This window comes from Odocoileus virginianus, chromosome 32 (genome assembly GCF_023699985.2).
Source record: "Odocoileus virginianus isolate 20LAN1187 ecotype Illinois chromosome 32, Ovbor_1.2, whole genome shotgun sequence".
NCBI lineage: Eukaryota > Metazoa > Chordata > Mammalia > Artiodactyla > Cervidae > Odocoileus > Odocoileus virginianus.
Genome location: NC_069705.1, coordinates 40684437 through 40710880, shown reverse-complemented (window position 1 = coordinate 40710880; position 26444 = coordinate 40684437). Strand labels below are relative to the sequence as shown.

The 26444-nt window shown below is 44.7% G+C and overlaps 1 pseudogene; it reads left to right on the top strand.

Annotated features, from left to right (window-relative positions):
• The first annotated feature begins 4371 nt into the window (after window positions 1–4371).
• LOC110145703 (glutamine synthetase pseudogene) lies at window positions 4372–5975 on the top strand (annotated as a pseudogene).
• Window positions 5976–26444: the final 20469 nt, after the last annotated feature.

Here is a 26444-nt window from a genome sequence, read left to right as displayed (position 1 = left end):
CCACCCCATAAACAATGATATACCTTTGACAGAGAATTGTTATAATGGGGAAAAGTTGTTCTCCCTTAAGATTTTTAGAACTTACAGTTCATACCAATTATATTTCCATTTTCTTTCTAAATGTCTTAATGGAATAAACACAGAAATGATCAATAACTATGAAACAATAAGCCTGTATACATAACTTGGGGAATTTATTATAGGTGAATTATAAAAATAAAAATGTTTTGGTATTATTGCATTTGAAGCTCTCGTAGGGACTATTGGGCAAAATGCTTGTTTCTTTAAACTTTTTATTTAGAAGAGAGTTTTTTCATCACTCATTATCAGAGAAATGCAAATCAAAACCTCAGTGAGGTACCATTACACACCAGTCAGAATGGCTGCTATCCAAAAGTCTACAAGCAATAAATGCTGGAGATGGTGTGGAGAAAAGGGAACCCTCTTACACTGTTGGTGGGAATGCAAACTAGTATAGCTACTATGGAGAACAGTGTGGAGATAGAACTACCATATGACCCAGCAATCCCACTCCTAGGCATACACACCGAGGAAACCAGAACTGAAAGAGACACGTGTACCCCAGTGTTCATCACAGCACTGTTTATAATAGCCAGGATATGAAAGCAACCTAGATGCCCATCAGCAGATGAATGGATAAGAAAGCTATGGTACATGTACACTATGGAATATTACTCAGCCATTAAAAAGAATACATTTGAATCAATTCTAATGAGATGGATGAAACTGGAGCCCATTATACAGAGTGAAGTAAGCCAGAAAGAAAAACACCAATACAGTATACTAACACATATATATGGAATTTAGAAAGATGGTAATGATAACCCTATATGCAAGACAGAAAAAGAGACACAGATGTATAGAACAGACTTTTGGACTCTATGGGAGAAGGTGAAGGTGGGATGATCTGAGAGAATAGCATTGAAACGTGTATATTATCAAGGGTGAAACAGATCGCCAGTCCAGGTTGGATGCATGAGACAAGTGCTCAGGGCTGGTACAATGTGATGACCCAGAAGGATGGGATGGGGAGGGAGGTGGGAGGGGGGTTCAGGATGGGGAACACATGTACACCCATGGCTGATTCATGTCAATGTATGCAAAAACCACTTCAATATTGTAATTAGCCTCCAACTAATAAAAATAAATGGAAGAGAAAAAAAAAGCTTTCCCTGCACCTACTGAGACAATAATTTGACTTTGTTAAACTGTGGTGTATCACAATGATAGATAGATATTGAGATACATCTCCCTTGATCATGATGTGTGGTCCTTTTAATGAATTTCTGGATTTCGTTGCTTATTCATTGAGGGTTCTACATCTGTGTTTATTCATGTTACTGGCCTGCTACTTTCTTGTTTCTGTGGTTTATTTGTCTGGTTTTGGCCATAGAGTCAGAGAAGGCAATGGCACCCCACTCCAGTACTCTTGCCTGGAAAATCCCATGGACAGAGGAGCCTGGTGGGCCGCCGTCTATGGGGTTGCACAGAGTCGGACACGACTGAAGCGACTTAGCAGCAGCAGCAGGCCATAGGGTGATGCTGGCCTCAGAATAAATTCGGAAGCATTCCTTCCTCTGTAGATTTTGTGGAATGGTTTTGGATGGGTTGCTATTAACTCTTTTCCAAATGTCCAGAAGAATTTACCTGTGAAGCCATCTGGACCTGGATTTCTGTTTGTTGAGAGTTTTAAATTACTGGTTAAATTTCAGTACTGGTAATTGGTCTGTTGGTGTTTTCTATTTCTTCCTGGTTTAGTCTTGGGAGATTGTACATTTCAGAGAATTTGTCCATTTCTAATAGCTTGTCTATTTTATTGATGTATAGTTACTTTAGTTACTTTTAGTAACTATAAGTTTTCATGTAACTTAGTAACTTACTTAGTACATGTAACTTACTTTAATTCAGTAACTATAAGTCTCTCATGATCCTTTGTATTCATGTGGTGCCAGTTATAGCTTCTTTTTCATTTCTTTTTTTTAAATTATTGATTAGGGTCCTCTCCCTTTCTTTCATGATTGAGTCTTTTTAAAGGTTTATCAGTTTTGTTTCCCTCTTCCCAAAACCAGCTGTTTTGTTTCCTTGATCTTATCTGTTATTCAATTTTTTCTTCACTTATGTCCTCTGATATTGAAGATTTCTTTTCTTCTCAATTTGGGTTTCCTTTGTTCTTTTCCTATTCCTTTGGGCATAAGGTTAGATTGTTACAGGTTTTTCTTGTTTCTCGAGGCAGACTTGTATCACTAAAACTTCCCTCTTAGAACTTTGCTTCCTCCCATAGATTTTTGGATCATTTCATTTTCATTTGTCTCCAGGTATTTTTATTAATTTTGTTACTTCTTTAATTTCTTCTGTGACCCATTGGCTGCTTAGTAGCATGTTGTTTATCTTCCAAGGTTTTGTGCTTTTTGCAGTTTTCCTGGTGACTTCTAGTCTCAACAGTGTTGTGGTCAGAAGAGATCATTGATATTATTCCCATTTTCTTACTTATCAAGGCATGTATTTGGGCCTTGCATGTCATGTGTCCTAGAGAATGTTCCATGTATGCTTGAAAAGAGTGGGTATTCTGCTTTTGGATGGAATTATATATATATATATATAGAGAGAGAGAGAGAGAGAGAGAGAGAGGGAGAGATGTTTAGTCATATCCAACTCTTTGCAACTCCAAGGACTGCAGCATGCAGGGCTTGCCTGTTCGTCACCTTCTCCTGCAGTTCGCTCACACTCATGTCCACTGAGTCTGTGATGTCATCCAGCCATCTCATCCTCTATCGTCTCCTTCTCCTCCTTCAATCTTTCCCAGCATCAGAGTCTTTTCCAATGAGTCGGCTTTTTGCATCAGGTGGCCAAAGCTTCAGTTTCAGCATCAGTCCTTCCAATGAATATTCAGGGATGATTTCCTTTAGGATTGACTGGTTTGATCTCCTTGTTGTCCAAGGGACTCTCAAAAGTCTTCTCCAGCACCACAGTTTTGGGTTTTAGCATTCTGAAAACACCAGGGAGATCAAGACACTATTTCAACATTTGGCTCCATAGCTTACATTTTTCACATGATGATTTCAAATATTTAGAGATCAATTTCTAAGTTTAGAGATGACACGAATGGCTTTTTTGTTGGGTTGGGTTGAGGTGGGTTTTTATATCCACTTCTTTGCTTGATTTAAGTGTTTAACTACATATAGAAAGTTATCTCTTTGCCTTAAGAGATTCTACCACCACATAACTAGTAAATTAGGCAGAATTCAACCGAATTTTTAAAGATTTTCTATTTTGCAATTTTCACATTCAGTTGGAAACCAAAATTGATTCCAACTTATGAAGTAGCACACAGAAGGTATGATTTTCACTGTAGGGTATTTCTCTGTGATTCCATAGCCCTGTGGTCCATGGAAGGGCTGTTTTTCCTAGCTTCTCTGAAGAACAATTGAGGAGGAGATGGCAGATGGGGAGCTGTGGGCAGTGGACCAGATGGTCAGCTTAGGACTGTGAGAGGACAGTTTATGTTTGATTTGACCCTCATAACAGAAGACTGTGGGCACATTTACAGGAGTGATTGCGCCCTCCTGGCTGTTGGGTCACAGCCTGGCTTCCATCATCCATGGGGGTCTCTGTGGGACTCGGTGGCCCCCAGTAGCTGTCCGACTCCCCATCCTGTTGGGGGGAACAGAACGACAGGAACTGCTTACAGGCAGAAACCTGCTTGAGGAAACGACCTGCTGTTTAAAGTGTTTCAGACTGCCTTCTAGCCCTGACAAGTGTTGTCCCAAACCAGTCAGGAGTGAAACCCCTGTTGCCATCCTTAAGAGTAAAACCCAGTGCATCTGAAGGTCCTCAGTTGCTATACAAAACAAGGTAAGCTTTCTAGTTCTGAACTTTCATAATTACCTTGTTTAAATGCAGTTTCGGCTTATTGCTATTTTGTTACATCCATGAATCTTACCTTTAGGATAAAATCACGTTTGAAAGGCCATGGTACAGATACAAACAGTGACTGTGTTTATTTCCTGACCTTGCAGAAGGGGGTGATCAGAGTGGAGATAGCTCAGGTCACAGCACAAGCACCCATTTCCAGATGTGTTTCCTTCTTGTCTTTCCACCATCACAGGTTCACCCTCCTGGACTCCATCACTGGTTTTCAAGCTCTACAATAAACTGTGGCTCAAATGATAAAGAATCTACCTGCAATGCAGAAGACTCAAGTTTCAACCCCTGAGTCGGGAAGATCCCTTGGAGGAGGGCATGGCAACTCACTCCAGTATTCTTTGGAGAATTCTAGAGATGAGGAGCCTGGTGGGCTACAGCCCATGGAACTGCAAAGAGTTAGACATGACTGAGAGACTTAACACACACACACACACGCACTCCTAGCAAGTGTTAAGCCTGCCACTTTAATTTTTGTAGTGACAATATGTATTAAGGTTGAAAATGCAGAGTGACACCAGGCTTGAGGAGGGTCAGTGGTGAGCCCGTGGCTGGTCTTTTCACTTCACCTGTCTCCTGTACTGAAGCCCTCGCAGGGGAGGGGTGTAGCAACACAGGTACCTAGGACGCTGAGATGACCAGAGCTGCTATAAACCGCCAAAGACACACAGCTGTTAAAATCACAACTGGAGAGAGCCGAGAATGGGAGAAGAGCCGGCTGTCTAAGCAGCGCCTCCCCGTCCTCCTTGCCTCTCTTCTCCTCACCTCGCTCTCGCCGCCTGCTCGCCCTGCCGCTTTGCTCGGCGCCCAGAACACCTTCCACCATGGCCACCTCGGCGAGCTCCCACTTGAACAAAGGCATCAAGCAGGTGTACATGGCCCTACCTCAGGGGGAGAAAGTCCAAGCTATGTACATCTGGATCGACGGTACTGGAGAAGGACTGCGCTGCAAGACCCGAACCTTGGATTCTGAACCCAAGTGTGTAGAAGAGTTGCCCAAGTGGAATTTTGATGGCTCTAGCACTTTTCAGTCTGAAGGGTCCAACAGTGACATGTATCTTGTCCCTGCTGCCATGTTTCGGGACCCTTTCCGCAAGGACCCCAACAAGCTGGTGTTCTGTGAAGTCTTCAAGTACAACCGAAAGCCTGCAGGCACACCTGTAAACGGATAATGGACATGGTGAGCAACCAGCGCCCCTGGTTTGGAATGGAGCAGGAATATACCCTCATGGGCACTGATGGGCACCCCTTTGGTTGGCCTTCCAACAGCTTTCCTGGGCCCCAAGGTCCCTACTACTGTGGTGTGGGAGCAAACAAGGCCTACGGCAGGGATATTGTGGAGGCTCACTACCAGGCCTGCTTGTACGCCAGCATCAAGATCAGGGGCATGAATGCCGTCATGCCTGCACAGTGGGAGTTCCAGATAGGACCCTGTGAAGGAATTGACATGGGTGATCATCTCTGGGTGGCCCATGATCATCTTGCATCGTGTGTGTGAAGGCTTTGGTGTGACTGCCACCTTTGATCCTAAGCCCATTCCTGGGAACTGGAATGGTGCCAGCTGCCACACCAACTTTAGCACCAAGGCCATGCGAGAGGACAATGGTCTGAAGTACATTGAGGAGGCCACTGAGAAACTAAGCAAGTGGCACCAGTACCACATCCGAGCCTACGATCCCAAGGGAGGCCTGGACAATGCCCAGCGCCTAACTGGATTCCACGAAACCTCCATCATCGACGACTTCTCTGCTGGCGTGGCCAGCCGTGGTGCTAGCATCTGCATCCCCCGGACTGTTGGCCAGGAGAAGAAGGGCTACTTTGAAGATCGTCACCCATCTGCCAACTGTGACCCCTTCGCTGTGACAGAAGCCCTCATCCGCACGTCTTCTGAATGAAACCAGCGATGAGCCCTTCCAGTACAAGAACTAAGTGGACTAGACTTGCAGCCCTCAAAACCCCTCTTAATTCTACATCTAACTCACTCTCACCCCTCTCAATGTCATAATAGCTATAACTCAAAGGGTGGAATATCAAGGTTCTTGTTTTTTTTTTTTTAATTCTCCACACCCAGTTAATATCTCTTGCTTTCTTTGGTCAGGATTGAAGGGGTCAAGTTCTTAATCACTGCACAACCACCTACCTACCCCTGCCCTTTTCTTTTTCCTATCACTGAAGCTTCCTAGTGCATTAGTTGGGAGCAGGGGTGGGGAAACATAACCACTGCTTCCATTTAATCAGGTGTGTTTGTCCAATAGGCATAGCTCTCTGGACAGAGAGCCCAGTCATTGTGAAGAGATGGGGAGGACTTTTTCTGAGTGGTTACTGAGTGGGGGACAGGGGTGCTGGATTCTGTGGTTAGGTTACGATTTCCCTTCTTGGTGGGAAGTTCTATTACTTTCAAGGTTGTAACCAACTTTCTATCAAAAGTGAGAATTAGGGGGAAAGGAAAGGTGGGAAGTCAGGTAGGAAAAACAACCTAGATCTGGTGTGGTGCTTCCCTTGCCTAGGGCTCAACGCCCTGACAGGCTCCACATAAACAAATGGATAGCCCTACCTTAAAAAAAAAAAAAAAAGTTGTCATTGTGTGGTCCTCCATTTATGACACAAAGCAGAGTAGTATTTTTCTATTTAAGTGTAAAAACAAAAAAATTATATATATGTATGTGTGCAGATAAATGTGTGTTTTCTCTTTAGGGACAAAAAGCCATTCTGGTTATGGGGAACCCAAATTTGAGACAAGTAGTCTGGTTAGATATAAGGATCTCCTTTTTGCGTGGGCATGGGGATGGGGGAGGCTACGTTGGAAAAGTTGGCCGTTTGGGGCTGTTATTCCCTCGCTCCCACTTCAGGGCTTCTCTCTGCCCTGCTCGCACTTCTGGGGAGGCTGATGTTGGTTGGCTAACAGGTGGAAGCCCATGCTAGCAGTAGCCATCACCTGAGCCCCAGGTTTAAAAGACACATATGTACTTGTACACACAGGGGTTTGGAAATATGAGCTGGCTGGTCAACTTGAGCATGTTACTGACAAGGGGGTATTGGGGTTATTTTCCGGTGGGACTAGCATGTCACTAAAGCAGGCCTTTTGATAATATTAAAAAAAATTTTTTTTAAAGCAAAACAGAATTTTAGATTTTAATCATATCTGTATGGTTTCTAAGTCTTTGTTTTACAGAATTGCTTGTTTGCTTCAGCTGTCTCCTCCCCATCTCTGCTCTGGAGGAGATGGGACAAATCTGGAGTCCAAACAACTGTAATTTTGTATCTTGGTGTCTGTTCTCTTGAGTGTGAAATTATTCCCTTCCTTTGTTAAGATTCTGAGGAGTTACTATTTTTTTCTTTTATAATAAAAAAAAAACCCCACTTTTGTCCTTACATTTTCCTTACTGTTTCTGGCTGTTTTGTGTTGGTTGCTGAAAGTGGGCTGTGGTTTTTTCCTTACCATGACAATTTCTAATTGCCATGTATAGTATGTTCAAAGTTAGATAACTCTTCATTGTAAACAAACTGTGTTAACTGCCCAGAGCAGCTCTTATAAATGTTAGGTTGATTTAAAAATAAAATAAAATAAAATAAAATTACAACTGGATTTCAACTCAGAAATATTTGAACACTCAGGACCAAAGGTGATACTGGCAAATAGAGGTGGGCCCTCAAAGTACCAATTTTCTAATAATTTCAACGACAGATTTCCTTTTCCCTAACACTAGTGATATAAAATAAAGTACATATATTTTGTAATACACAGCTTGACTACAGAACTGAGTGGATACATTCAGCCTAAAATGCAGTGACCAAGACTCAACAGTACAGCTTTGTGGGTCTCTTGATTGGTTTGCTACAGGTATGTCAGGAATAACTGGAAATAACTATTAAAAGAATTTAAAAATGGCCTCAGCTGGGTGGGGAGAGTGGATGTCAGAAGGTTGGCATACCTTACATATGCATGTGTGTCATGAGGAAATTTATTTTTAAAGGAAACAGAAAGCAATAATTTATTCACTTAGTGTGAATTTTTAATGTGCATTTTTAATTTAATATTCAGAGTGAAATGTCAGTAGGAAAACACATTTAAGTAAAAGTTTTATTTAAAAAACTCGTTTTTTCCCCTATTTATTTTTATTAGTTGGAGGCTAATTACTTTACAATATGGTAGTGGTTTTTGCCATACATTGACATGAATCAGCCACGGATTTACATGTGTTCCCCATCCTGATCCCCCCTCCCGCCTCCCTCTCCATCCCATCCCTCTGGGTCTTCCCAGTGCACCAGCCCTGAGCACTTGTCTCACGCATACAACCTGGGCTGGTGACCTGTTTCACCCTTAATAGTATACTTGTTTCAATGCTATTCTCTCAGAACACCCCACCCTCGCCTTCTCCCATAGAGTCCAAAAGTCTGTTCTGTACATCTGTGTCTTTTTCTGTCTTGCATATAGGGTTATTGTTATCATCTTTCTAAATTCCATATATATGCATTAGTATACTGTATTGGTCTTTATCTTTCTGGCTTACTTCACTCTGTATAATGGGCTCCAGTTTCATCCATCTCATTAGAATTGATTCAAATGAATTCTTTTTAGTGGTGAGTAATATTCCATAGTGTATATGTACCGTAGATCCTTATCCATTTGTCTGCTGATAGGCATCTAGGTTGCTTCCATGTCCTGGCTATTATAAACAGTGCTGTGATAACATTCGGGTACACGTGTCTTTCAGTTCTGGCTTCCTTGGTGTGTATGCCCAGGAGTGGGATTGCTGGGTCATATGGCAGTTCTATTTCCAGTTTTTTAAGGAATCTCCACACTGTTCTCCATAGTAGCTATACTAGTTTGCATTCCCACCAACAGTGTAAGAGGGTTCCCTTTTCTCCACACCATCTCCAGCATTTATTGCTTGTAGACTTTTGGATAGCAGCCATCCTGACTGGCGTGTAATGGTACCTCACTGAGGTTTTGATTTGCATTTCTCTGATAATGAGTGATGTTGAGCATCTTTTCATGTGTTTCTTAGCCATCGGTATGTCTTCTTTGGAGAAATGTCTGTTTAGATCTTTGGCCCATTTTTTGATTGGGTCATTTATTTTTCTGGAATTGAGCTGCAGGAGTTGCTTATTTTTGAGATCAATCCTTTGTCTGTTGCTTCATTTGCTATTATTTTCTCCCATTCTGAAGGCTGTCTTTTCACCTTGCTTATAGTTTCCTTTGTTGTGCAAAAGCTTTTAAGTTTAATTAGGTCCCATTTGTTTACTTTTGCTTTTATTTCCAATATTCTGGGATGTGGGTCATAGAGGATCCTGCTGTGGTTTATGTCGGGGAGTGTTTTGCCGATGTTCTCCTCTAGTAGGAGTTTTATAGTTTCTGGGCTTACGTTTAGATCTTTAATCCGTTTTGAGTTTATTTCTGTGTATGGTGTTAGAAAGTGTTGTAGTTTCATTCTCTTACAAGTGGTTGACCAGTTTTCCCAGCACCACTTGTTAAAGAGGTTGTCTTCTTTCCATTGTATATCCTTGACTCCTTTGTCAAAGATAAGGTGTCCATAGGTTCGTGGATTTATCTCTGGGCTTTCTATTTTGCTCCATTGATCTATATTTCTTTGTGCCAGTACTATACTGTCTTGATGACTGTGGCTTTGTAGTAGAGCCTGAAGTCAGGCAGGTTGATTCCTCCAGTTCCATTTCTCAAGATTGCTTTGGCTATTCGAGGTTTTTTGTACTTCCATACAAATTGTGAAATTATTTGTTCTAGTTCTGTGAAAAATACCGTTGGTAGCTTGATAGGAATTGCACTGAATCTATAGATGGCTTTGGGTAGTATACTCATTTTCACAATACTGATTGTTCCAATCCATGAACACGGTATATTTCTCCATCTATTTGTGTCCTCTGATTTCTTTCATCAGTGTTTTATAGTTTTCTATATATAGGTCTTTTGTTTCTTTAGGTAGACATACTCCTAAGTATTTTATTCTTTTTGTTGCAATGGTGAACGGTATTGTTTCCTTAATTTCTCTGTTTTCTCATTGTTAGTGTATAGAATGCAAGGGATTTCTGTGTGTTAATTTTATATCCTGCAACTTTACTGTATTCATTGATTAGCTCTAGTAATTTTCTGGTAGAGTCTTTAGGGTTTTCTATATAGAGGGTCATGTTATCTGCAAACAGTGAGTTTCACTTCTTCTTTTCCTATCTGGATTCCTTTTGTTTCTCTTTCTGCTCTGACTGCTGTGGCCAAAACTTCCACAGTTATGTTGAATAGTAGGGGTGAGAATGGGCACCATTGTCTTATTCCTGATTTTAGGGGAAATGCTTTCAATTTTTCACCATTGAGGATAATGTTTGCTGTGGGTTTGTCATATATAGCTTTTATTATGTTGAGGTATGTTCCTTCTATTCCTGCTTTCTGGAGAGTTTTTATCATAAATGGATGTTGAATTTTGTCAAAGGCTTTTTCTGCATCTACTGAGATAATCAGATGGTTTTTATCTTTCAATCTGTTAATGTGGCATATTACATTGATTGATTTGTGGATATTAAAGAATCCTTGCATTCCTGGGATAAAGCCCAGGTCATGATGTATGATCTTTTTAATATGTTGTTGGATTTTGTTTGCTAGGATTTTGTTAAGGATTTTTGCATCTATGTTCATCAGTGATATTAGCCTGTAGTTTTCTTTTTTTGTGGCATCTCTGTCTGGATTGGAATTAGGGTGATGCTGGCCTCATAGAATGAGTTTGGAAGTTTACCTTCTTCTGCAATTTTCTGGAAGAGTTTGAGTAAGATGGGTGTTAGCTCTTCTCTAAATTTTTCATAGAATTCAGTTGTGAAGCCATCTGGTCCTGGGCTTTTGTTTGCTGGAAGATTTCTTATTACAGTTTCGATTTCTGTGCTTGTGATGGGTCTGTAAAGATCTTCTATTTATTCCTGGTTCAGTTTTGGAAAGTTATACTTTTCTAAGAATTTGTCCATTTCTTCCAAGTTGTCCATTTTATTGGCATAGAGCTGCTGATAGTAGTCTCTTATGATCCTTCGTATTTCAGTGTTGTCTGTTGTGATCTCTCCATTTTCATTTCTAATTTTGTTGATTTGGTTCTTCTCCCTTTTTGTCTTGATGAGTCTGACTAACGGTTTGTCAATTTTATTTATCTTTTCAAAAGACCAGCTTTTAGCTTTGTTGACTTTTGCTATGGTCTTGTTTCTTTTGCATTTATTTCTGCCCTAATTTTTAAGATTGTTTTCCTTCTATTAACCCTTGGGTTCTTCATTTCTTCCTTCTCTAGTTGCTTTAGGTGTAGAGTTAGGTTATTTATTTGACTTTTTTCTTGTTTCTTGAGGTAAGCCTGTATTGCTATGAACATTCCCTTTAGCACTGCTTTTACAGTGTCTCATAGGTTTTGAGTTGCTGTGTTTTCATTTTCATTCATTTCTATGCATATTTTGATTTCTTTTTTGATTTCTTCTATGATTTCTTGGTTATTCAGAAGTGTGTTATTTAGCCGCCATATGTTGGAATTTTAAATAGTTTTTTCCCTGTAATTGAGATCTAATCTTACTGCATTGTGGGCAGAAAAGATGACTGGAATGATTTCAATTGTTTTGAATTTACCAAGGCTAGATTTATGGCCCAGGATGTGATCTATTCTGGAGAAGGTTCCATGTGCACTTGAGAAAAAGGTGAAACTGATTGTTTTGGGGTGAAATGTCCTATAGATATTAGGTCTAGCTGGTCCATTGTGTCATTTAAAGTTTGTGTTTCCTTGTTAATTTTGTTTAGCTGATCTATCCATAGGTGTGAGTGGGGTATTAAAGTTTCCCACTATTATTGTGTTATTGTGAATTTCCCCTTTCATACTTGTTAGCATTTGCCTTACATATTGCGGTGCTCCTATGTTGGGTGCATACATATTTATAATTGTTATATCTTCTTGGATTGATCCTTTGATCATTATGTAGTGTCTTTTTTTTTTTTTAAGTGATCATTATTTTTATTAGAAACATAAAATGCAATCAAGAAGTCTTTACCTTGAAAGAAAGTTTTCTAAGGAAGCATAAAGAGTTGGATTAGAGGATTTTTTAAAAACTTTCAGTATTTTATATAGTATAGTGTGATAAAGGAAACCCCTTTAAGGTTTTAGAAAACCCAACAATTTGGTGATTAACTGCTTGATGTATTTTTATCTAATATGAAATTAAAAATTATAAAATTTTTCAGTAGGTTTTTAGCTGAAATGTAGTGTCTTTCTTTGTCTCTTTTCACAGCCTTTATTTTAAAGTCTATTTTATCTGATATGAGTATTGTGACTCCTGCTTTCTTTTGGTCTCCATTTGCATGAAATAGTTTTTCCCAGCCCTTTACTTTCACTCTGTATGTGTCCCTTGTTTTGAGGTGGATCTCTTGTAGACAGCATATAGAGGGGTCTTGCTTTTGTATCCATTCAGCCAATCTTTGTCTTTTGGTTGGGGCATTCAACCCATTTACATTTAAGGTAATTATTGATAAGTATGGTCCCACTGCCATTTACTTTGTTGTTTTGGGTTTGCGTTTATACAACCTTTCTGTGTTTCCTGTCTAGAGAAGATCCTTTAGCATTTGTTGAAGAGCTGGTTTGGTGGTGCTGAATTCTCTCAGCTTTTGCTTGTCTGTAAAGCTTTTGAATTCTCCTTCATATATGAATGAGATCCTTGCTGGGTACAGTAATCTGGGTTGTAGGTTATTCTCTTTCATTACTTTAAGTATGTCCTGCCGTTCCCTTCTGGCCTGAAGAGTTTCTATTGATAGATCAGCTGTTATCCTTATGGGAATCCCCTTGTGTGTTATTTGTTGTTTCTCCCTTGCTGCTTTTAATATTTGTTCTTTGTGTTTGATCTTTGTTAATTTGATTAATATATGTCTTGGGGTGTTTCGCCTTGGGTTTATCCTGTTTGAGACTCTCTGGGTTTCTTGGACTTGTGTGACTATTTCCTTCCCCATTTGGGGGAAGTTTTCAGCTATTATCTCCTCAAGTATTTTCTCATGGCCTTTCTTTTTGTCTTCTTCTTCTGGGACTCCTATGATTCGAATGTTGGGGCATTTCACGTTGTCCCAGAGGTCCCTGAGGTTGTCCTCATTTCTTTTGATTCTTTTTTCTTTTTTCCTCTCTGCTTCATTTATTTCTACCATTTTATCTTCTACCTCACTTATCCTATCTTCTGCCTCAGTTATTCTACTGTTGGTTTCCTCCAGAGTGTTGTTAATCTCATTTATTGCATTATACATTTTTAATTGACTCTTTTTTATTTCTTCTAGGTCCTTTTTAAACATTTCTTGCATTTTCTCAATCCTTGTCTCCAGGCTATTTATCTGTAACTCCATTTTGTTTTCAAGATTTTGGATCATTTTTATTGTCATTATTCTAAATTCTTTTTCAGGCAGATTCTGTATCTCCTCCTCTTTTGTTTGGCTTGGTGGGCATTGTTCATGTTCCTTTACCTGTTGGGTATTTCTCTGCCTTTTCATCTCATTTAGATTGCTGTGCTTGGGGTGGCCTTTCTTTATTCTGGTAGTCTGTGGTTCCTTTTTACTGTGGAGGTTTCTCCCAGTGGGTGGGGTTGGATGATTGGCTTGTCAAGGTTTCCTGGTTAGGGAAGCTTGCGTTGGTGTTCTGGTGGGTGTTGCTGGATTTCTTCTCTCTGGAGTGCAGAGGAATGTCCAGTAATGAGTTTTGAGATGGGTCTATGGGTTTGGTGTGACTTTGGGCAGCCTGTATGTTGATGCTCAGGGCTATGTTCCTGCGTTGCTGGAGAATTTACGTGATATGTCTTGCTCTGGAACTTATTGGCTCTTGGGTGGTGGTTGGTTTCAGTGTAGGTATGGAGGCTTTTGGATGGTCTCTCATTACTTAATGTTCCCTGTAGTCAGGAGTTCTCTGGTGTTCTCAGGTTTTGGGCTTAAGCCTCCTGCCTCTGGATTTCAGTCTTATTCTTCCAGTAGCTTCAAGACTTCTCCATCCATACAGCACTGATAATAAAACATCTAGTTTAGTGGTGAAAAGATTCTCCATGGTGAAGGACTCCCAGAGAGGGTCACAGAGTTACATGAAGAGGAGAGGGAGGAAGGAGATAGAGGTGAGCAGGAGGAGAAAAAGGGGGACTCAAGAGGAGAGAGACAGATCTAGGCAGTACTCTGTTCCCTAAGTGTTCTCCGCAGCCCAGAACAACCACAGAGATTCACAGAATTGGGCTGAGAAGAGAAGGGGGAGGGAGGAAATAGAGGTGATCTGGGGGAGAAAAAGGAGAGTCAAAAAGCGGGAGAGAGTAATCAAACCAGTAATCACACTCCTGAGTAAAAATGGGTACTGAGGACTGGATTCTTAAATGCCCAAAACTGATATCAAATACTGAAAAACAAAGATTAAAAATCTATAATAGAGATTAGACTCTTAAAAATACAATATTAAAAAAAAACAAAAACACAAAACATTTAAGAAATATATATGAAGTTTGCTTTAAAAATAGGGGCTTTTTTTTTTGCAAGGTTATAGTGGGTTATAAAAATGAAAATTAAGGAGTAATAGAGCACTTTAAAAAAAGAAAAAAATTTTTTAATTTAAAAAAATAATAGTAAAAATATATCTAGGAATTTCTCTGGAGCTGTTGTGGGCGGTGTGGGTTCAGTTCAGTTTCAGATAGTTCCTTTCCCAGCTTATACTTCTCAATATCTATAGGCCTCTTCCAATGTAATCAGTGTTAACTACAGGGATTTTAATCTGTTGCACCTGTCACTTCCAAAGCGGTTCCCTCTATTTATTTGGCTTCTGTTTGCAGGTCTCTACAGTGTCTATTTTCCGCCCTGACGCAAGTGGGTAGAGGTGGTCTGTTGTTTAGGTTCTCTTTTTCAGTCGTGCTGTGGGGAGGGAGGGGCGCTGCAAACAAATGTCACTGGCCTGTGTGCGGAGTGCTCACAGTGTTCCGGCCACTCTGGGTTTGTCCCCGCTCACGGTGTGTGTGCTTTCCCCGTCTACACTGTTCAGGCTCCAGGTTGCTCTACAGGGAGTGGGCCCTGAGTTGTGTGCACTTCCCAGGCCTAACCTGCTCAGGTTCAGGTTCTCGGGTACTCCACAAAGGCGCAGACTCGGTTGGGCCTGCGTTTTGTGCCTTCCCCAGTCCGAGCAGCTCAGGCAACCAGGAGCTTGACGAGCGCACTCTCTTCAGGTGCAATGTGACTTCTCCCCTCCCCAATCCCAGTCTCAGTTTCCAGGCGCGCTGGTTGGGTGCGCCTTGTGTCTCTTCTGGGGAGCTGATCTCTGGCTGTGACCCTCCCAGTGGATGTCAGCCATCCAGAATCTCAGGAAGTCTTTGGCTAGAAACTGGAAGCCTGTTTGCAGTTTGGTAGGGGATGCCATCTCTGGGGCCGAGTTTGCCCCTTTCTGTCCTGGCACCCACCTCCCCCCTGCCTCTGGCGGGGGGATGGGCCGGTCTGCAGCTGGCTAGCTCTTCTCTGGTATTGCTCAGTTCTTTGTTCTGTGAACAAGCTGGCTGTGCCTTAGGTTAGGGCTTTTCACAGGTTAATTTTCTCTCCCTCTCTCTTGCTATCCCACAGTTTAAGTTGCTATCTCACGTTAGCTCCCTCTGATTGCCCTCAGGGCATTCAGGCCCGGTCCTTACCCTAAGCAGTGCCGCGCACTCCTCTCCGTTCAGCCCATTTGCTGGTGGCAGATGCAAGCGTCTGGGGTACTCTTCTGCTGGGAGTTGCTTTTAGACTTGTAATCTGTGCATTTTATTTACTTTTCCTCCCAGTTAGGTTGCCCTCCGAGATTCAAAAACTTCCCCCAGACCCACTGGTGTGTTTCCTGGTGTTTGGAAACTTCCTCTATTAAGACTCCCTTCCCGGGACAGATTTCTATCTCTAACTCTTTTGTCTCTCTTTTTATCTTTTATATTTTGTCCTACCTCCTTTCGAAGACAATGGGCTGCTTTTCTGGGTGCCTGATGTCCTCTGCTAGCGATCAGAAGTTGTTTTGTGGAGTCTGCTCAGCGTTCAAATGTTCTTTCGATGAGTTTGTGGGGGAGAAAGTGGTCTCCCCGTCCTATTCCTCCGCCATCTTGGCTCCTCCCTCAGAGAAAGCTTTTGACAAAGGTCAACAGCCATTTATGATAAAATCTGAAAGCAGGTATGGAGGAAACATACCTCAACATGAAAGCCGTGTACCCAAGTGCACAGCTAACATCAGACTCAATAGTGAAAAGATGAAACAATTCTTCTAAGATTAGGAACAAGACAAGGATGTCCACCCTAGCCACTTTTATTCAATATAGTTTTGAAATTCCTAGTGACAGCCATCAAAGAGAAAGCAATAAAAGGCACCTAAATTGGGAATTAAACTGCCACTGTTTCCAGGTGACCCAGTACTACACACAGAAAAACCCAAACGTGCCACTGGACAACTACTAGAGCTCAATGAATTTGGTAAGTTTGCAGGAAGGATATGAAATTAATATACAGAAATCTGTTTTATTTCTGGTAACAAGCTATCAGAGAAATTAAGGAAACAATCCTATTTACAATCACGTAAAAAAAAAAAAAAAAAGAAATAACTAGGAATAAGCCTACCTAAAGTGGCTTAACACCTGTAGTGAGGAAACTATAAAAGACACTGGTGAATGAAATTGATAACAGCACAACTATATGCAAAGACTGACCGTGTTCTTGGATTAGAATAATCATTATTGTTCAGACGACCTTACTACTCAATGTTACCTGAAATCCAATACAATCCCTATGAAATATCAGTGGCAGTTTTCACTGGCTGGAACAAATAATTCTGAGGTCTGTATGGAAATACAAGAGAACTTGAATAGCCAAAACAATCTTAACTATGGAGGTGTCCCATTTCCTGACTTCAGACAGTATTACACAGCTAATCGAAACACACAACACTGGCCAAAAAAGGATACACAGACCAATGGAACAGGACATATTCCAGAAAGTAACCCATGCACTTATGATGAATCAACAAAAGAGGCAAGAATATATACTGGGGAAACACAATCTCGTCAATAAATGGTGCTGGGAAGACTGGACAGACACAGGTAAAAGAATGAAATTAGAACATTCTGTAACACCACCTAGAAAAATAAACTCAAAGTGGATTAAAGACCTAAGGATATGACCAGAAACCAAAAAATTTCTAGATGAAAACATAGGCACACATGTAAATCACAGTAATATCTTTTGTGATTTTCTAACAGAAACAAGCAAAAACAAACAAATGGGACCCAATTAAATACTCTTGCACAGGAAAGGATACCACTGACGAAACGAAAAGACAACCTGCTGAAAGGGAGAAAATATTTGCTGATAACATGACCAGTAAGGTGTTAATATCCAAAGTATATAAAACATACAACTCAGTATCAAATGAACAATCTGATTAAAAAATGGGCAGAGGACCTGAACAGACAGTTCCTCCAAGGAGAAAATACAGATCACCAAAAGGCACATGAAAAGATGCTCAACATTACTGGCTAACCAGGAAAATGCAAGTCAAAACTACAGTGAAGTTTCACTTTGTACTTGTCAGAATGAAAAGTAAAAAGTGTTAGTCACTCAGTGGTGCCTGACTCTTTGTGAACCCATGGACTAAAGCCTGCCAGGTTCCTCTGTCCCTCGAAATTCTCCAGGCCAGAGTACTGGAGTGGGGCAGCTGTTCCCTTCTCCAGGGGACCTTCCCCATCTAGGGACTGGAACCAGGTCTCCTGCACTGCAGGCAGATTCTTTACTGACTACCCTCAGAAAGACAGGAAGCACTGAGGAGGCTGTGGAGTAAAGGGAGAGCTCCTACACTGCTGGTGGGAATGGAAATCGGCGCAGCCACTGTGCAGAAAACAGTAGTGGAAAAAATTAAAAATAGAACCAACAAGAGGTTCAGCAATCCCACTCCTGGGTACACATACAAAGAAAACAACACAGACTGGAAAAGAAACATGCAACGCCCAGTTCACAGCAGCAGTATTTACAAGAGGCAGCTAGGGAGATCTGAGCCCACATGCGAGTGGGGCCGGGACATAAGCCCCCCAGGCCCGCAGTCACAGTAAGAATCCATGCCCTTCCCCACCGGCCTCCTGCTAAATGCTCAGCCACCAACCATGAGGCCCTCCTGCACAGCTGTGAGCACACACTCCTGCTGCTCTGCCCTCTGTGCTGCCCCTCAGGCCCCAGCATCTCCCGAGGCCGCAAGGACTCTACACAGAAGAGAAGGTCCACACCTCACCATCGTTCCATCCCTCCAATTGCCCCAGGGCGCCTGGACCGGCCTCTTCCCACTGGTGCCTGGGTCTGTCCAGGCCTCTCCACAGCCTTCCTCCGCCGTCATGTGACCACTTCTCTACCCATCGACCCTTCTGCTTGATGACGGCTCCCAACACTAAGACCTCCTGGATCTCACTCCTTCAGCGGCCACTTTTCCTCTTCACAGAGAGCCCCGTAAGGGCCTTCTGTACCTGCGAGGCCGTGTCCCCAGCAGCCCCCACCCCATCCCCCCACAGCATGCTGCCCACCCTGGCACAGCGGCACCCGTGTCTGACCCTTCACAGCACTCACTGTCGCTTCCCCTTCGCAAGGCTCCTCTTTGGCGGTCTGGGACACAACCTCATCTTGGTCCCTCCCCCCACCAAGCCTCCCCACCACTGTGCTCTCCAGAGGAGAGCCCACTCTGCCCCGGGGGTCTCATCCAGGCCTGGCCCCTCCAGGCTCCCAGGTTTTACCTCTGCTCCAGCCGCACAGCCAGCTGCCCCCAAGCGTCTCCAGGGTGTCTGAAACGCATCGAGCGCCACTTCACCCCGAACCGGCCTCGTCCTGTCTCTCTTCAACAGCCTCCTCCTCGGGAAGGGCACGGCTTTCCTCCCTGGGGTTTGACAGTCCTCCCGGGATGGCCTGGACTCCACCCAGCCAGCATGTTCCGCGGGCTCCACCTGCAGGACGCGCCAGGATGCACACCTCCGCCTCCGTCCCGGCTCCCCACCAAGACCTGGTCCACCCGGCAGAACCACTCTGTTCCTGAGTCACCACACGGCTGTTCTTGGCTGAAGACTCCCAGGGGCCCTGCTCTCAGGGTTAGAGCCCCAGGGCCCACAGCCCAGCCGGACTGCCCGCGCCACTCCCGAAGTGGCAGGTCCCCACTGGCCCCGGGTCACCATCCCCCCAGTCCTGTTTCCTCACTTATGGAAACATGGCTCCAGGCCCTGGTCTGGTACGACCAACAGATGCAGGAACGGGTGTGAGCTCTCCTCACTACTGGAAATTCAGGATAAACTGGCAAAAATATACAATAATTTACACTTCTCAATAAACGGTTGGTTTTGGAAAGCAGTTCTCTTAAGACAAGAAATGTTTTGTCACCATGAAACGGGTTTACTATACTTTTTAATGGTTACCACAAGTGAGAACCGAGACAAGCATGGCCCCAGTCCAGCAAATCCCGGCCCCACACTCTCCTCTGTGAAGTGACTTCACAAAGGGACACACGCAGCAGCCCCCCATCCTCAGACCCTGTTGCTGTCTACCCCCAACACTTGTCAGGACAGGAGGAGAGTCAGGCAAGAAGGATTCATTCCTGCCACGGACTTTCCTATGGGGGCAAGGGCAGGCTCGCCTCCCGCCCTGGAGGCGGCCCTCAGGAGCAGGTGGGACCACAGCAGGAAGCTGGCGAGACGGAACAGCAGGGGTAGGGCCGTCTGCTGAGCTCGTCGCAGCAGGACACGAGCCGAGGCCTCAGAGCCTGCAGGAGGGACATCCAGGATCAATACGCAGCAGACGCCATGTCTGGTGAGGCCTCTCCACAGCTCACACGGTGCCTTCTCCCCGTGTCCTCAAGTGGCCCAAGGGCTGGGGGCACTCTGACCGCATTCGTGGGGGCTCCACCCTCCTGATCTCATCACCCCCCCAAAGGCCACACCACCACCCCGGGCATTTGGATTCAACCTGAGTTTTGGGGGGATACACACTCAGACCATAGCAGGATGACCCCACTAAACGACTTACACGATTTGTGCCGACCGCAGGCAGGGGCTCAGACCTCGCTATCGGGATGAGCAGTCTGGTCACACGCTGAGCCTGGGGAGCTCCAGCTAATCTGACTCAATAGGAAACTTGCTAAAATGAGACAATGAAGAGACAGACCTCGAAGCCTGAGGAGTCAGGACCTCACTGGGAACCACTCCGGGGAGCCCGCCTAGAGTCTGCTCCGGAAGAGACTGTGGCCCTCCTGCTCCAGCCCACCTGTCAGTCACACCGGCCCAGACCGTCCCTTCTCCACAGTGCAGAGGGGCCCACGGCGCTCCCGTACCCCCAGTCCTGCTCCCAGAACACAGGCTCCCCAAGGCAAGTGACAGGCAGACCTGGGAGAGAACTCGGTTTACATCTATCACCAGGACTCAATCACACAATGTGAGTCATGTGAGCTGGCAGGTGTCCAGTGCATATAAAGCTCGCGAACACTACGCCTCAGCCTGTTATGTGTAGACTTATGTCTGAACAGTGCACACACCATTAATACTTCACTGCTAAAAAATGCTAACCAGCACCTGAGCTTTCCAAGTCGTTCCAGTAAGATCACTGATCACAAAGAGCAGAGGGCACCTGCGTCCACAGGAAATCCCCTGCATGGGCAGCAGCTGCCCGGGAGAGACATTTGCTCACTCATCCAGGGTCCTCTGAGGAGCATCCACCCTCAGTGCAGGACCACCCTTGACCCCCTGGCCCCTCAAATGATGGCATTTCCCACAGTGGTCAGGGGACTTGGCCCTTGTCCTTCAAGTTCAGAGTCTACCGTCTCTAGAGAGCTGGGTCTGGAAAAGCACTACTGACGCCTGGATCCTGGTCACACAGAAGTCCTATTGCCCTGGACCTCGCTGACCTTCTTCCCCCACTCAGAAAGCGCTCCAGCCAGGAGGGAAGACGGCCCTGCCTCTGAGTTCTGAACAACTGGAAGACTAACCACTTCTGATGACAAGTTTCATGGTCTTCAGGACCGAGTGGGAAGGCCCGGCATCTGAGGATGCTGAGCCCAACGGCACTGGGTTGCTGTCAGGGGCTTTCTGGGGATGGAGCATGCAGGAGCCCTCCTAGACAAAATGTCACTAGTACTGTCACTGTTAGTGACCAGGTTCACTCTGCCGGGTGCTCAGCCAGCCAAGATGCTGAGATGCCAAGGTCGCTAGCAAAGAGGGTTTTTCGTGAGGCAGCCAAGTGTGGAGGCTGGAGAACAAATCTCAGGTCTGCCTCCCAGGAGGTGTGAGACTGGGGTATTGGTAGGAGAGTGAACAGGGCCATGTGGGCACTGTGATAAAAGAGGTGCCTAACTGTCCTTGTGCACAGGCGTGACTAGGCTCCAGGCCTCTGCACGTCCAGAGGTCACCAGTACACAGGCAGATCCAGGGGAGGGGTCGGTGGTCCTATCCCATTTCAACCAGCTCAGTCCAAACTCAACAGAGTTGCCTCCAAGCTCCTAGAAGACACCTCAGATCAACGCTTATCGATTAGGCTCTGCACTGCTGGGAGGACATGTAAGCCTTCACAACCTTGACTAGGGACGGCAGAGAAAACAGGTTTAGCCCACAGGTTCTGGGTTCAGTACCCCCCCCCCCCGCCATCTTGTGATCGTGCCTCAATCTGGGGAAGAGGGGAAGAGGATGGCTTTGGCTACTTTCTGCTTATAAGTGGCACAGACCCAACCAGGGCTTGAAGAGTCAAACTGCTCAGCACTTGTCTGAGTGCATTTTCTTATCCCCGGTTTCACTATAACACTGACCCCAACAAACAAATACCTCCTGTGCACCAGTTGTCAAGGCAGACACAGGCCCAAGGCTGGTAACTAAAACTGCAAAGACGTACCCTCAAGGGGCACACAGAAAGCCAGCCATAAGTAATGTTCAGGATTTTTAGGGGTTTTATCCAGGGAAAGGTGGGGACAGGTGATCAGCCCAATTGATAGGTTACATCTGAAGTCAGTGAAGTTAGCTGTGGTCAGAAAGTTGACCACCACAACTAAGGGGTCAGCACGATCTGGTTTTGGAAGGTTTTGGAAGAAACCAGGTTCTGGAAGACAGAGCCATCACCAGAGAGATTACCCTCTTCTACCAAAGTAGCAGAAATCCTCATCATAACCTATTTCTATCAAAGCAGAAGTCCTTCTAAGCCCGGGAGGTTAGAGACAAAGGACTCACAAAAGAACACATCCTGCTCATAACCTAGAAGTAGCCTTCTAAAGGGTGTGACTTGGACAAAGCCACCACTGCAGCAAACCCATTCACCCTGGTTTCTTTCTTGTAGCTTTTTTTTTTCTTGCAGCTTCTGAAAAGCAACCTGAAATCTGTCAGGGCTGCCCTGCCTCTGGGAGAAACCACTGTCGGGGCTGGGGCTGGAACCAGCAAGGTTTGGACGACCCTGGTCAAACCCTTCTGCTGCGTGTTTTCCATTTCCCATCGCAGTTCTCCTGAGGGCCGATCCTGCAGAGATGGAGGCAGCCTTCTGGATGTTCATCTTTCAAGATTCTAGCCTAAAGGTCCCATCTCCTCCTTTAAAAGCATCTCCAGGAGGGCTCTGCTGTGAGTCCAGAGCTGGGGGTCCAGGTGTGGCAGAGCCCAGTCACTCCCAGGATCCCCAGTGTCTTCGGGTGGCAACTGTGATCCTGCTTAGAGCTTCCCCGCCCCCATTAGCAGGCAGCTCTCTGTTCTTTAGTTCAAAACCTCAAATATTTAAGAGCGCTGAGAATCGGCCTTCTTCCTGGACACGTACAGTCTCATTTGGCCAAGAAGTCTGAAGTCAAACCCATACCTGGTCTCAGATGTCCTCTGTCTCACTGGTGCCCAAGCATCATCTGCATCCTGGAGCAGGTTTAAGGGTTCAAGGTCCCCGGAGTCTGGCCAGGACTACTCCAGTGAAGAACTCGTAATGACCTGAGGAAGTGCTGTCCAGCAGTACTGTGGTCTAACTCCTTTACCTCCATCTTTCGACTCGAAAGCAGACTTGGGATTCAAAACTCAAAGGTGTGCAGGAAAGGCCTCCTTCAAGTCCAAAATGTTCACCCAACAAGAGACCCTGAACAAAGTCACGAGCAGAGTATGAGTAAGGAACAGCAATGCATTCCTACAACCTATTAAGTGCTCTTCAATCAAGTACAAACACTCAAATGTGGACCAGCCAATCACAAAGTGACTACCAAGAGCATACTGGGTCATACTGGAGGAAGGTCGTTAGGAGTCCACCCCAGGCTTTGCTTCCTCCTATTCATGGATGCTGCATGACGGGTGGGATGCCTGCCCCCTGCAGAGCCTGATCTGTACAGCTGTGGCCATCTCCCCTCTTCCCAGCACCCACATCTGCCTATCCCCCAGACTCACGCTCTGGGCTTTCTCTCCCAGAACCGCCGTGGTGGTTTAACATCCACCCGGTATCCAGGTGTGGAGGCTACCCCGGCGCTTAGTTCAGTCAATTTCATCCCAGAGGGGGAGCGAGGCCGTCAGGCAGGGGCAGAAAGCCAACAGGGGCTCTTCCCCTGCTGGAGAAGAACTTTCCTCTAGGGTCCTCTGACACTCCTTGCTAGTAACAGTCTCAAAAAAAAGTTTAGAAAGCTAGGCAGTTAGAACCAGGTTCCCAGATTCCCACACAGTGATTGCCCTCTGTCAAGTCACCCAGGGCTCCATGTGGGAGGCAGTGCTGACTCAGCAGCATCACCCTTGGTCACTGTCACGGTCAGTTACCTGGGGCACTGGGCATGCCACTTGCTTACCTTCTTTAGGGTGTCCCTGGGGCTCAGCTCGTAAAGAATCCGCCTGCAATGCGGGACACCTGGGTTCGATCCCTGGGTTGGGAAGATCCCCTGGAGAAGGAAAAGGCTACCCACGCCAGTATTCTGGCCTGGATAATTCCATGGACTATACAGTCCATGGGGTCACAAAGAGTCAGACACGACTGAGCCACTTTCACTACCTTCTTTAAGAGTCTAAGCGTGGGACACTATCCCAGGGTCCCCTCTGCCTGCGGGCGGCACATTAGTGCCTCCTACCTTTTTCCCTCACTGGGGCCTCAATTTGGTCCACTCTTCCCTGAGTTCAGGCAGCCGCCAGCACAATGGCCCGTTTTGTTTTCCATTGTTTCCTTTTCTCTTGAAACTAGTCCCTGCAATTACAAACTTAAGGCATTTCAACAAGTTGAGATGTCAGCATCTCTAAAGCCCTTCCCATCTCTTGCAGCTTCTGTGTGTCAGTCGCTCTGACGAATGAGAATCAGAGGGCCCATTTTAAATTCTCTAGGTCCTTATGATCGGTATCTGTACTGCCAGTAGGCTTTACAGACCCTGTCTAGAAATTCTGAAGACTTCTCATTCGGTTTCTGTTTTACCTTCTGTACTTCATTAAAGCTTCTTTGTTTTGCCCCCCTCTTCACACACCTGCAAGAATGCAATCTCTATAAAGTTCACATTTCAGACTTTCCCCAGCATTCACAACCCAACTGAGATCTGCTTTTCACACAGTTATGCTTCCTGCAGCCCGAGCTGGATCACCAAGGGTTTCTGTACGAAGCCCATCTGCCTCCTTCTGAGCTTTACCCTGCACTATTCTATGTTCTTCTGAAGTGAGAAGGGTGTTTAATACACTTTTGAACACTTGTCCAAGTCAGGTTGGACCCCCCACCTTGGGGTCATCTCTGTAAGTTGGCATACTGTTCTTCCAAGTAAGTTCAAAGTTGTAGAAGAAGAGTGGGCCCAGATCCATCCCACCCACCTCGCATTCACACTCCCAAGGGAAACGTGCTTTAACAGATGTTGCCCCACCTGAGTTTGGGTAGCTTTCTGGCCAAATTGGCTACCCAAGTGGGTTTGATTGACAGCAAGTTGTCCACCTTTTCATTAGGACCAAGCAAAACAGGTTTCTTTCCATCCTTGCAGGACTTTACATCTTCTTGGCACAGGTTTATTCTGATATAACATAAAAGACTATAAAAAAGCATTTCACCTTCCCATTTACAAAACAAATCTGGTTGAAAAGTTATATTGTAACTTAATAATCCATTTCCAGGCTGTTTCCTGTGGAGTCTAAAGGATGCTGTGGCCATGCAGACAGAGAGAGTGAGTGTGAGTGTGTGTGTGTTGGGGGGGTGGGGCGCGGTTGGGTGTGGGGAGGTAGATGAGAAGAGGCAGGAAGAAAACTACCTCCTCCTTGTGCATGGATTCATAAGTCAAGGTCACCCAACTTTGGTGAACACAGCCTAAAGGGAATCACAAGAGGGAACCTTGGGATAAGCACCTCCCATTCTGAAGCGGCTTTGCTTCCGGAGTCAGTAACGAAATGTAAGGGTCCTCACTGTGGTCACCAAGAAGCTTAGTTCTCAATAGCCAATTCTTGTTTTTCTTACAGAAGCTTTATTTATTATAACAGAAAACAGGAAATGACCCAAATGTCATTCATTAGGTAAATAAACTGTATTCAGCCAAACAATGATACAGTACTTGGCAATGAAAAAGAAAAGACCACTGAAGTACTTAATCTGTGTGAATCTCCAAAGAATTACTCTGAGTGAAAAAAACCAAAGGTTACATACTGTAAGACTGCAATTAAACAACATCTGTGAAAAGGGGAAATTACAGAAATGGAGATAAGGATGGATGAGGTAGCAAAGAAAAAAAAAGAAAAAAGAAAGGAAAGCAGGTGTAACTGTTAAAAGGCAGGCAAGGAAAAAGGCCTTTGTGGGCGCTTAAACGTTCTGTATGGGACTGGATAGTGGCGCCTGTAGTAAAGAACCTGCCTGCCAATACAGGACACATAAGAAACACAGGTTCGATCCCTGTGTCGGGAAGATCCCCTGGAGGAGGGCACGGCAATCCACTCCAGTACTCTTGCCTGGAGAATCCCATGGACAGAAGAGCCTAGTGGGCTACAATCCATGGGGTCTCAAAGAGTCAGACACGACAGAAGCAACTTAGCTTGTGACTGTATCAGGGTCAGTATGCTAGTTGCTATGTTTAACTACAGTTTTTCTGGGTGTTATTATGAGGGGAATTGGGTAATGAGAATACAGGATCTCTATATTATTTCAACTGTCCATTTTCAACAGTTATCCACAAAGCTTAATAAAAGAAGCTCTCCATATCAGCCCTTTCATCCACATACTTCTGTACTCTAGACAATCTTACGCAGATTAAAGTGTATTTTCTTAGTTTGTATAATTACAGTTGAGTGGTATATTCAGTTTATTACCATTTTGGATAACTGTTTCTTGCACAGAACCGCCAATACTCTACAGTTAAGACATAGAGAGATGTGAACATAGACCGAACACCAGCGCCCAGGCCTCCAGCGCCGGCGCCTCTGCCGCCGTGTGCACGCTCAGTTGTGGCCGGCTATTTACGGCCCCATGTACTGTACCCGCCCGGCTCCTCTGTCCATGGTATTTCTCAGGCAAGAATACTGGCGAGGGTTCCATTTCCTCCTCCAGGGGACTTTCCCAACCCAGGGGTGGAACCTGCGTCTCT